Raw genomic sequence first — 12,142 nt, forward strand, 5'->3', positions numbered from 1 at the left:
TATTAATTGCAAGCTACTGTATGGAGAGAAAGAACCTTTTGTCATAAGAAGATCATGAAAGTCAAATGAAAATATTATGAAAGAGAAAGAAATAGCTGAAAAGTTGAACGCATTAAATGTCCATCTGTTGCATAAAGTGGTTTTATTTATTTTTATTTTTTTGCAGACCCATCCATTATCATCTCTTCTACAAGCAAACTATTATTTCTGCTGTTTTAAAATAGCCTTCTCCATTGAGTCAGTACATAAAGTATTTTTCTCTAAGCAGAAATGTCAAGGCTGTGGTGAACACGGGTGAAGCGGTGACATTTGCCGGCAGTGAATGCATCCACTGAAGTCGAGAACTTGTAAGGTTTGTATTGTAAATATCCAAACATTGTCTGAGAATAATGTGATATTTTTTTTTTGTTTAATCCCGAGAAGTTTGATCATTGAATTATGTCGCTGGGAACGTACCTGCCAAGGGGAATCATTACAAGTGCAGACAATGTTTTTAAGTTGACCTTTCCATTGAATTACAATTCGTATAAGATCACTTGGTTTTAGAAGAGAAAAAAAAAGTTCACTTATGTTACAAACGCTCCAAAGGGATATAAATGTATCTAATTTCTATAACTTTATTGCAAAGGCCCCGTAACTGTGGCTCTAGAACTAAAACTTCCAGCAAGGTCTGACAGCCATAAGTTGTAGTAGTGGTTTGTAAGAGAAATAGTGGAAACCATCAATCTCCACTCCAATTAATGTGTCAAAATATTAGGAAATCTTAGGGGGTTGTCTCACCTTAGACAATGGTGGCATATCGTTAGGATATGCCACTAATGTCAGATAGGTACAGGTCCCACATCTCTGGAACGGAGCCCTCAAAGTAAACAAGAGCACACTGTGCTTGTGCGGCCATCCTCCATACATTTCTAAGGGAGTTCCGAAAATAGCCGAAACCTGGCTCGGCTATTTCCGGCAATCTCGTACAAGAGAATGGAGCAGTGGCTGCGCTTCCATGGTGCGCTTTTTATAAATTTCTACGGGACTTCTGAAATTAGCCGGGCACGCTTGGCTATTTTTCTAACTCCCATAGAAGTAAATCAAGAACACTCTGCACTGTCATTCACATTGGTGGCCCCGTTCTGAAGATAGGTGTCCAGAGGTGGGACCGACACCTATCTGACATTAGAGTTATATCCTAGCCATATGGTTGTGGTGGTGGTGTTACTGCCACATCCACTCTTTGAGGGGTGCCTGGTGGCTCTGTCGCTCCAGAGGGAGAGGAATAGGCCCAGACCGCAGCAGAAGAAGGAGCAGGAGGAGCCTTAGATCTTTTGCGTTTTTTTAGGTGTCTACTTCACTGCATTTAGATGCCTGGTCATGCAGGTTGTGCTCAGGTTTAGAACATTTATGCCTCGCTTCAGGCTCTGACTGCACAGCGCGCACCACCCGTGTCTTGTCGTCAGCACACTGCCTGAAGAACTGCCACCCCAGGGAACTCCTTTGAGCTGGCTGGATAAAAAAATCTTGATGACCATGATTGGGTAGTGCAGGAGGACATCACATGTATCACGACAAGTATGTACAGATGATGATAGACATGCGCCCTCACGTACACATACATACATATCTCATCTAGGCCTCTCCCCTGGACCACGCAGATAGCCTTCCTCTCCACAAATGAGCAGCCTCAGCCAAGGGAGCTCCTTATATACCTCTGTGATGTCATAATGGGGGTCAAGCTGTGATCTGATTGGCCGATGCAATGCTGTGATGTCATAATGGGGGTGATGCTGTGATCTGATAGGCCGATGTAATGCAGTGATCTGATTGGCCGTTGCAATGCTGTGATGTCATAATGGGGGTGATGCTGTGATCTGATTGGCCGATGTAATGCAGTGATCTGATTGGCTGATGAAATGATGTGATCTGATTGGCAGATATAATTCTGTCAACTAACACAATCTCTTTAAACCCTTCTATCCCGGAGTTTTTTATTTTTACTTTGCATTTTCGATTAGTGCTCCCCACCTTCCCAGAGCCATAACTTTTTTTTTTTTGTCAACATCGCCGTATGAGGGCTTATTTTTTTGCAGGATAAGATGTATTTTCCAATGCCACCATTTAATATAGCATAGAATGCAGTATGAAATGGGAAACAAAAATTCCAAAAGTGGTGGAATCAGAAAAAAAATTCAATTTTGCCACAGTTTTACGTGTTTTTAGTTTTTTTTACAGAGTTCATTATGTAGTAAAACTGACTTGTGATCTTCATTCTCCAGGTCAGTACAAATCCGGCAAAACCACATACAGTATATATATACTTTTCCCTGCGTTTTGATGCTGAAAAAAAAAACTAAAAAACTTGAAAAAGTATTTTTTTCTGTCATTCTCTGACCCCTATAACTAACTATTCGTTATGTATATGGAGCTGTATGAGGGCTTATTGTTTGCAGGGCGATCTGCACTTTTCATTGATACCATTCTGGGGTGTGTTCATCTTTTTGATCACTTTTTATTTAATTTTTTTGTACTTTTCTGGAGCATCTATTCTTATGACTCTATCTTGTGTCATTCCACTATTATTCCTGCTAGAACTTTATGAATGAATTGCTTGTAGTTTGCAATGGTCCATATTGGAGATGAGCGAAGTTCTCTAAAATTCGATTCGGCTGCTTCACCAAATTTAGCTTCATGACGAATTACTCAGTCTTGAAGCGCATTGTCTTGAAGCTGGTGCAATGACAGAGAACAGCAACTGTGCCGCACCCCATCCATGAAACCCCTCAGATGCCGCATTCATCGTTGATCGCGGCATCTGCGATCCATATTAAAGCATTTTAGTGTTTGCAAAATTAAAAAATATATATTAAATCATACATAGGCTACATTTTAAAATGGAGCCCGCTTTGACCCATGGTTTTTCCACCTAGACCTGACATTCGTTTTCCCCTTCACACCCTTTCCATAACATCTCCAAAATTCTTTATTTGAAATCATTGAGCTTCATCTGGAGAGGATAGTCCTGCCCAAGTTCTCACCATCCAATGGTTTATGCACTACGACTGGCTCATAGCATCGACATGATCTGCCTTTACGGTTCATATTTCCATAGTCACAGACACATGTGTGTCCAGATAATACAAGCTTCTACGGGAGCCCTTGAAGAGAGAAGAGGCCAATTTCAGGTTGGTCTAAATCATCAGTTTATTGGAGGTGAGAATCTTCGCAAAGTTGTGGTCTCCTCAGGTACTATAATGTAAGAAAAACAAGTACCTGGAAAAGTGCCGGATACTTGAAAATGGAATTGGCCTCCTGTTGGGATGTTGAGAGGTGTGGTGGTATCAAGCATCATCAGGGGGACTGAGTTTTATCTTGATGGGCCTTCTTATACATTGAAGAAGTAAGACCTTGGACTATTACTGTCTACCTAGGCAAAAGGGGTACAGAGGCGATTTAACCTCCTTCAACTGTGTCAGTCTGACTAGTGGGAAGTCTATAAGTACCTAAACATGTTTTTTTGGGGGGATAGACCCAAGGCTCTTCTTGCCACGATTGTCTTAAGGACATGTGAAATGCAATATGCTTGTTTCTTTGTTATATAGATGTTGCTGAGCTGTAAATAAGCCTTTTTCAAACATGCCGGCCACTGCAGAAACAATGTTGCAATTTCAGTCTGTCATAGACTTGAACAGAGTTTCAATACACATGTATGGAAATGACTAAGCAGTTTTCCGAGACACAAACAAGTCTTCAGACCTAAACAGAGCTGAACCAGACAGTCAGAAGTAGAGTTGAGCGAACACCTGGATGTTCGGGTTCGAGAAGTTCGGCCGAACTTCCCGGAAATGTTTGGGTTCGGGATCCGAACCCGACCCGAACTTCGTCCCGAACCCGAACCCCATTGAAGTCAATGGGGACCCGAACTTTTGGGCACTAAAAAGGCTGTAAAACAGCCCAGGAAAGAGCTAGAGGGCTGCAAAAGGCAGCAACATGTAGGTAAATCCTCTGCAAACAAATGTGGATAGGGAAATGAATTAAAATTAAAAAAATAAAAATTAACCAATATCAATTGGACAGAGGTCCCATAGCAGAGAATCTGGCTTCACGTCAGCAGAGAATCAGTCTCTTCATGCCATAGCAAAGAATCTGGCTTCATGTCAGCAGAGAATCAGTCTCTTCATGCCATAGCAGAGAATCAGGCTTCACGTCACCCACCACTGGAACAGGCCACTGTCACACATTTAGGCCCCGGCACCCAGACAGAGGAGAGAGGTCCCGTAACAGAGAATCTGGCTTCATGTGAGCAGAGAATCAGTCTTCATGTCATAGCAGAGAATCAGGCTTCACGTCACCCACCACTGGAACAGGCCACTGTCACATATTTAGGCCCAGGCACCCAGGCAGAGGAGAGAGGTCCCGTAACAGAGAATCAGGCCTTATGTCAGCACAGAATCAGTCTTCATGTCATAGCAGAGAATCAGGCATCACGTCACCCACCACTGGAACAGGCCACTGTCACACATTTAGGCCCAGGCACCCAGGCAAAGGAGAGAGGTCCCGTAACAGAGAATCTGGCCTTATGTCAGCACAGAATCTGTCTTCATGTCATAGTAGAGAATCAGGCTTCACGTCACCCACCACTGGAACAGGCCACTGTCACATATTTAGGCCCAGGCACCCAGGCAGAGGAGAGAGGTCCCGTAACAGAGAATCTGGCAATATGTCAGCACAGAATCAGTCTTCATGTCATAGCAGAGAATCAGGCTTCACGTCACCCACCACTGGAACAGGCCACTGTCACATATTTAGGCCCCGGCACCCAGACAGAGGAGAGAGGTCCCGTAACAGAGAATCTGGCCTTATGTCAGCACAGAATCAGTCTTCATGTCATAGCAGAGAATCAGGATTCACGTCACCCACCACTGGAACAGGCCACTGTCACATATTTAGGCCCCGGCACCCAGACAGAGGAGAGGTTCATTCAACTTTGGGTTGCCCCGCAATGTAATGGTAAAATGAAAATAAAAATAGAATTGAATGAGGAAGTGCCCTGGAGTAGAATAATATATTGTTAAGGGGAGGTAGTTAATATCTAATCTGCACAAGGGATGGACAGGTCCTGTGGGATCCATGCCTGGTTCATTTTTATGAACGTCAGCTTGTCCACATTAGCTGTAGACAGGCGGCTGCGTTTGTCTGTAATGACGCCCCCTGCCGTGCTGAATACACGTTCAGACAAAACGCTGGCCGCCGGGCAGGCCAGCACCTCCAAGGCATAAAAGGCTAACTCTGGCCACGTGGACAATTTGGAGACCCAGAAGTTGAATGGGGCCGAACCATCAGTCAGTACGTGGAGGGGTGTGCACAGGTACTGTTCCACCATGTTAGTGAAATGTTGCCTCCTGCTAACACGTTCCGTATCAGGTGGTGGTGCAATTAGCTGTGGCGTGGTGACAAAACTTTTCCACATCTCTGCCATGCTAACCCTGCCCTCAGAGGAGCTGGCCGTGACACAGCTGCGTTGGCGACCTCTTGCTCCTCCTCTGCCTTCGCCTTGGGCTTCCACTTGTTCCCCTGTGACATTTGGGAATGCTCTCAGTAGCGCGTCTACCAACGTGCGCTTGTACTCGCGCATCTTCCTATCACGCTCCAGTGTAGGAAGTAAGGTGGGCACATTGTCTTTGTACCGGGGATCCAGCAGGGTGGCAACCCAGTAGTCCGCACACGTTAAAATGTGGGCAACTCTGCTGTCGTTGCGCAGGCACTGCAGCATGTAGTCGCTCATGTGTGCCAGGCTGCCCAGAGGTAAGAACAAGCTGTCCTCTGTGGGAGGCGTATCGTCATCGTCCTGCGTTTCCCCCCAGCCACGCACCAGTGATGGGCCCGAGCTGCTTTGGGTGCCACCCCGCTGTGAACATGCTTCATCCTCATCCTCCTCCACCTCCTCCTCATCCTCGTCCTCCTCGTCCTCCAGTAGTGGGCCCTGTCTGGCCACATTTGTACCTGGCCTCTGCTGTTGCAAAAAACCTCCCTCTGAATCACTTCGTAGAGACTGGCCTGAAAGTGCTAAAAATGACCCCTCTTCATCCTCTTCCTCCTGGGCCACCTCCTCTTTCATCATAGCCCTAAGTGTTTTCTCAAGGAGACATAGAAGTGGTATTGTAACGTTGATAACGGCGTCATCGCCACTGGCCATGTTGGTGGAGTACTCGAAACAGCGCAACAGGGCACACAGGTCTCGCATGGAGGCGGTGAAGTGGGGCTGATCCGCAGTGCGACTGACCCGTGTGTGCAGCAGCTGAAACTCCACTATGGCCTGCTGCTGCTCGCACAGTCTGTCCAGCATATGCAAGGTGGAGTTCCACCTGGTGGGCACGTCGCATATGAGGCGGTGAGAAGGAAGGCCAAAGTTACGCTGTAGCGCAGACAGGCGAGCAGCGGCAGGGTGTGAACGCCGGAAGCGCGAACAGACGGCCTGCACTTTATGCAGCAGCTCTGACATGTCGGGGTAGTTGTGAATGAACTTCTGCACCACCAAATTCAGCACATGCGCCAGGCAAGGGATGTGCGTCAAACCGGCTAGTCCCAGAGCTGCAACGAGATTTCGCCCATTATCGCACACCACCAGGCCGGCAGCAACCACTCGTCGGTCTGTTGTTCTATACCCCCCCACAACTCCTGTGCGGTGTGGGGCCTGTACGCCAAACATATGAGTTTCAGAACGGCCTGCTGACGTTTACCCCGGGCTGTGCTGAAGTTGGTGGTGAAGGTGTGTGGCTGACTGGATGAGCAGGTGGAAGAAGAGGAGGAGGAAGCTGAGTAGGAGGAGGAGGAGACAGGAGGCAAAGAATGTTGCCCTGCGATCTTTGGCGGCGGAAGGACGTGCGCCAAACAGCTCTCCGCCTGGGGCCCAGCCGCCACTACATTTACCCAGTGTGCAGTTAGGGAGATATAGCGTCCCTGGCCGTGCTTACTGGTCCACGTATCTGTGGTTAGGTGGACCTTGCCACAGATGGCGTTGCGCAGTGCACACCTGATTTTATCGGACACTTGGTTGTGCAGGGAAGGCACGGCTCTCTTGGAGAAGTAGTGGCGGCTGGGAACAACATACTGTGGGACAGCAAGCGACATGAGCTGTTTGAAGCTGTCTGTGTCCACCAGCCTAAATGACAGCATTTCATAGGCCAGTAGTTTAGAAATGCTGGCATTCAGGGCCAGGGATCGAGGGTGGCTAGGTGGGAATTTATGCTTTCTCTCAAATGTTTGTGAGATGGAGAGCTGAACGCTGCCGTGTGACATGGTTGAGATGCTTGGTGACGCAGGTGGTGGTGTTGGTGGTACATCCCATGTTTGCTGGGCGGCAGGTGCCAACGTTCCTCCAGAGGCGGAGGAAGAGGCCTAGGCGGCGGCAGCAGCAGAAGAGGCCGAGGCGGCAGCAGCAGAAGAGGTAGCAGGGGGAGCCTGAGTGACTTCCTTGTTTTTAAGGTGTTTACTCCACTGCAGTTCATGCTTTGCATGCAGGTGCCTGGTCATGCAGGTTGTGCTAAGGTTCAGAACGTTAATGCCTCGCTTCCGGCTCTGATGGCACAGCGTGCAAACCACTCGGGTCTTGTCGTCAGCACATTGTTTGAAGAAGTGCCATGCCAGGGAACTCCTTGAAGCTGCCTTTGGGGTGCTCGGTCCCAGATGGCGGCGGTCAGTAGCAGGCGGAGTCTCTTGGCGGCGGGTGTTCTGATTTTGCCCACTGCTCCCTCTTTTGCTACGCTGTTGGCTCGGTCTCACCACTGCCTCTTCCTCCGAACTGTGAAAGTCAGTGGCACGACCTTCATTCCATGTGGGGTCTAGGACCTCATCATCCCCTGCATCGTCTTCCACCCAGTCTTGATCCCTGACCTCCTGTTCAGTCTGCACACTGCAGAAAGACGCAGCAGTTGGCACCTGTGTTTCGTCATCATCAGAGACGTGCTGAGGTGGTATTCCCATGTCCTCATCATCAGGAAAAATAAGTGGTTGTGCGTTAGTGCATTCTATCTCTTCCACCCCTGGGGAAGGGCTAGGTGGATGCCCTTGGGAAACCCTGGCAGCAGAGTCTTCAAACAGCATAAGAGACTGCTGCATAACTTGAGGCTCAGACAGTTTCCCTGATATGCATGGGGGTGATGTGACAGACTGATGGGCTTGGTTTTCATGCGCCATCTCTGCGCTTTCTGCAGAAGACTGGGTGGGAGATAATGTGAACGTGCTGGATCCACTGTCGGCCACCCAATTGACTAATGCCTGTACCTGCTCAGGCCTTACCATCCTTAGAACGGCATTGGGCCCCACCAAATATGGCTGTAAATTCTGGCGGCTACCGGGACCTGAGGTAGTTGGTACACTAGGACGTGTGGCTGTGGCAGAACGGCCACGTCCTCTCCCAGCACCAGAGGGTCCACTAACACCACCACGACCATGTCCACGTCCGCGTCCATTACTAGTTGTTTTCCTCATTGTTACCGTTCACCACAATAAGAAAAATATTATTCGGGCCAATGTATTGAATTAAAATTCAGGCCTTTTTTTACAGACACCTAACACTGTCGGGCTATCTTTTTAGGTACCGTATTACACTAATACAGGCACACAAGTAATGACAGATTTGGTTGAATATAAATGTGAGGCCTATTTTTTACGCGCTGTGTGACAGATATACCTTTAATCCCAGAATTAGACTTCTATCTGCACGGTAGCGTGTGTGTTAAGTTTTTCAGAATGACCCTATCAGCACCTTGAATCTAAGATATCCTTTTTGGGATAGATTTAAAGTAGGCCTGATATAGCAGAAACTACTTATTTTGAGAATGGCAAATTTGGGAATAGTTTTTCAACCCAGAACTAAAACCGTGCTTTTACGGTCACTACAAATAACTTGACCAGCTAAAACAGTACAGATTTGGAGGAATATAAATGTCAGGCCTATTTTTTAGGCGCTGGGTGACAGGCTCAACTTGCCCCTGATGTAGTATATGGCCAAAAAATAACCAGACTGTTGATGGTTAAATGCACTTCGGTGACACAGGCTCAGCCTGCACCTGATGTAGGATATGGCCAAAAAATAACCAGACTGTTGATGGTTAAATGCACTTCGGTGACACAGGCTCAGCCTGCACCTGATGTAGGATATAGCACAAAATAACCACACTATTGATGGTTAAATGCACTTGGTGGTAGCTTGTGCTGGCGCACCACAAGCCACAAAATGGCCGCCGATCACCCCAGAAAAAAGTGATATAAAAACGCTCTGGGCAGCCTAAAAAAAGTGAGCAAGTCAATATCAGCACTTCAATGATCCACAGCTGGAGATCGATCACTGAATGAAGTCTTTTGGAGGAGTTAATCTGCCTAATCTCGCCCTAACGTCGCAGCAGCAACCTCTCCCTATGCTTGAATCAGCAGAGTGACGTGCAGCGCTACGTGACCCAAGCTTATATAGAGGCTGGGTGACATGGTGCACTGGCCAATCACAGCCATGCCAATAGTAGGCAAGGCTGTGATGGCCTCTTGCGGCAAGTAATATGACGCTTGTTGATTGGCTGCTTTGCAGCCTTTCAAAAAGCGCCAAGAAAGCGCCGAACACCGAACCCGAACTTTTACGAAAATGTTCGGGTTCGGGTCCGTGTCACGGACACCCCAAAATTCGGTACAAACCCGAACTATACAGTTCGGGTTCGCTCATCCCTAGTCAGAAGGTCAAATTTTCTTTCTTTTTTTTTCCTCCAAAACTTTGCATAATCCCTTATAGTAACTATGGAAGATTTCTAACTTCTCGGTGCGTATATAGAAAGTCCCAAAGTCTCCCAAAGTATTAGCTGACTGTGCTTTACCCTTTCCACAGTGCAGTGCAGATATATTGCAGTGAAATGAATTGTATACGTATATAACAATAAACACATACAATGCAGTTCAATATAAAAGAGTGTAAACAATGACATAAATCACAGTGCCAGTTAACCCTTCACAGTGCATTAAAGTAGTAAGGTGATAGCAATATTGGCAAATGTACACAAACATCCATAGTCCAAAGTACCCTTGCTCCGCTGTCACCCACTGGGATAACCAGCTGAGATCTGTGCCAGATCTTCAATCAAGGCGGCAAGGGCCGGCCTGTTGCGAGCAAATGGATGAGGTAAGTATATATTTTAAATTTTTTATTTTACACTCTGTTATTACAATCAGATGCTGCGATCAGTGATGAACGCGGCATCTGAGGGGTACAATGACAGGGGGGTAACGCAATAGCCAATTCCTGCCACTACTGCACCCACTACTTACAACGTGATGAAATAATTCGTCACTTAGCAAATTTTTTTTGCAACAGCAGCCAAATTGAATTTTCCAGTACTTTGCTCATAATCTTCTCAACCTTCCAGAAGAATATGGTCACCAGTGTCAGGATCCTGAGCAGGCCATAAGAGGACTGTGGGAGGCAGTGCACCTACAGATCTGCTGCAGGAACCTTACTGTTTTTGTTGTTTCACATTGATGTCTATGGATTCCTTAGGAGGGGGGGATACATTTTTTCATCGGCCTCGTCTACTTACTGTCTAATAGGTAATATGAATACATTTGAAGAGGTCCTCAAATCAAAATGGTCCTCTATTCTAATGTGCAGATGAAGCATTTTAATGTTTTCTGTAATTGAGTATTTAGTTTGTTAAGTGTCAAATTAAAGGGTTATTCCCATCACATACAGTAAGGGCATATCACTAGGATATGCCCCCATTGTCTAATAGGTGCGGGTCCTACCTTTGGGACCCGCACCTATGCCGAGAATGGAGCATGGAGAGCGGTGGCTGAAGGACCCCCAGATTCCTAGCAATATGTCCCCATTGTTGGATAGGTGAGGGTCCCACCTCTGAGACCGGCAACTATGCCAAAAATGGAGCGGTGAGAGCGGTGGCTGGAGGACCCCGGGTTTCCCGGGTTCCGGCCACCGACAAATGCTCTTCCCATACAAGTGAATGGGAGAGCGCCATGCTTGCATGGGCGCCGCTCCCATTTATTTCAGCACTCGGCTATTTTCGGCGGCCCCATAGAAATGAATGGAGGGCGGCTGCACATGAGCAGTGCGCTCTCCACCACCTTTCCCTGCTCCGTTCTCGGTGTAGATGATGGAACCCACACCTATGAGACAATAGGGGCATATCCCAGCAATAAGCCCCCATTGTCTGTGATGGGACACACTGTATGCTGTGTCACTGCTGAGAAAATTAGCATTTGGTGCCCCTCCACCCTCGGCCACTACATTACCTGAAGACCTTTGATGACACTAGGTAGTGATCGGAGGGACTGTCTGACCGTGACCCCCTATTTCTGCTCTGCATTCTCCTTATATCGTACTGTAATGCATTTTCACCCAGCGCACCTGCGGGAACGAACCCTGCCAAACTTTCCCGATGACCCGAGGAGGAACAGTAAAGATTTACTGCTGCAATACGGAAATAAGCAGAGGCCATAACATCGCTGCCTTCCAGTTACTAGCTGTATCATGCGCTGAGCGAAGGCTGCCAGTAAATCTATATGTGACAGTTCACGGCCACGCATTTCATGTCTATATGTAAAGCACCGCATGGAAATGAGCCCCAGGTGCAGTTTTCTAGACACTTGAACATCAAGGCTGGATACTTGGAGTTTAACTTCCCTTGATTGATCTGTTTCCTGCCTGTTGTGCGGAAGGGGCCAAATGAAATGTAGAGTCACTGGATCAATGTCACGTGCCATTAATCTGCCGCTAACGTGTGACCAGATAGCAGGGAGAAGACGCTGTGAAACGGGCGAACTAAATAATTACATATATTAGTCCTTCAGATGATTCTTCTGGTTGACACAAGGTAAGAAGCTGAATCTTGTGGATGCAAAAATAATTAAAAGTGCAAAATGAAGGTCTATCAGTCCTAGTGTTATGGTCACCTACCGGACTTTAGAATTTTCTAAGCTGTGATCTATTTCCCACTGGAGAGACTGGGGCACAGAGTCTAAGGGATCCACCTGAAATGAAGTATGGACTTTTTGCAGTCCCCAGTATAGTCAGGGATAGAGGCGCCCACTGTTGTCTCTCTTCTCCCGGTGGGCATGGGCGTTGGGACACTCACCCCAGAAGAACGGTGTGGAAGCAGCC

Source organism: Bufo bufo, chromosome 3, assembly GCF_905171765.1.
Source record: "Bufo bufo chromosome 3, aBufBuf1.1, whole genome shotgun sequence".
NCBI classification, from domain to species: domain Eukaryota; kingdom Metazoa; phylum Chordata; class Amphibia; order Anura; family Bufonidae; genus Bufo; species Bufo bufo.